A 735-nucleotide genomic window follows, 5' to 3' on the forward strand; every position below is an offset into this window, starting at 1 on the left:
TGAATGGAATGGTGTGAATGGAATGGAGTGAATGGAATGGAGTGAATGGAATGGAATGAATGGAATGGAGTGAATGAAATGGAATATAATGGAATGGAGTGAATGGAACGGAATGGAGTGAATGGAATGGAGTGAATAGAATGGAGTGAATGGAATGGAGTGAATGGAATGGAGTGAATGGAATGGAGTGAATGGAACGGAATGGAGTGAATGGAATGGTGTGAATGGAATGGAGTGAATGGAATGGAATGGAGTGAATGGAATGGAGTGAATAGAATGGAGTGAATGGAATGGAATGGAGTGAATAGAATGGAGTGAATAGAATGGAGTGAATGGAATGGAATGGAGTGAATGGAATGGAGTGAATGGAATGGAATAAATGAAATGGAATGGAGTGAATGGAATGGAATGGAGTGAATGGAATGGAGTGAATGGAATGGAATGGAGTGAATAGAATGGAGTGAATAGAATGGAGTGAATGGAATGGAGTGAATAGAATGGAATGGAGTGAATGGAATGGAGTGAATGGAATGGAATGGAGTGAATAGAATGGAGAGAATAGAATGGAGTGAATGGAATGGAATGGAGTGAATGGAATGGAGTGAATGGAATGGAGTGAATGGAACGGAATGGAGTGAATGGAATGGAGTGAATGGAATGGAATGGAGTGAATGGAATGGAGTGAATAGAATGGAGTGAATGGAATGGAGTGAATAGAATGGAGTGAATCCAATA

The sequence above is a fragment of the Oncorhynchus mykiss genome, chromosome 24 (assembly GCF_013265735.2).
Source record: "Oncorhynchus mykiss isolate Arlee chromosome 24, USDA_OmykA_1.1, whole genome shotgun sequence".
Lineage (NCBI taxonomy): Eukaryota > Metazoa > Chordata > Actinopteri > Salmoniformes > Salmonidae > Oncorhynchus > Oncorhynchus mykiss.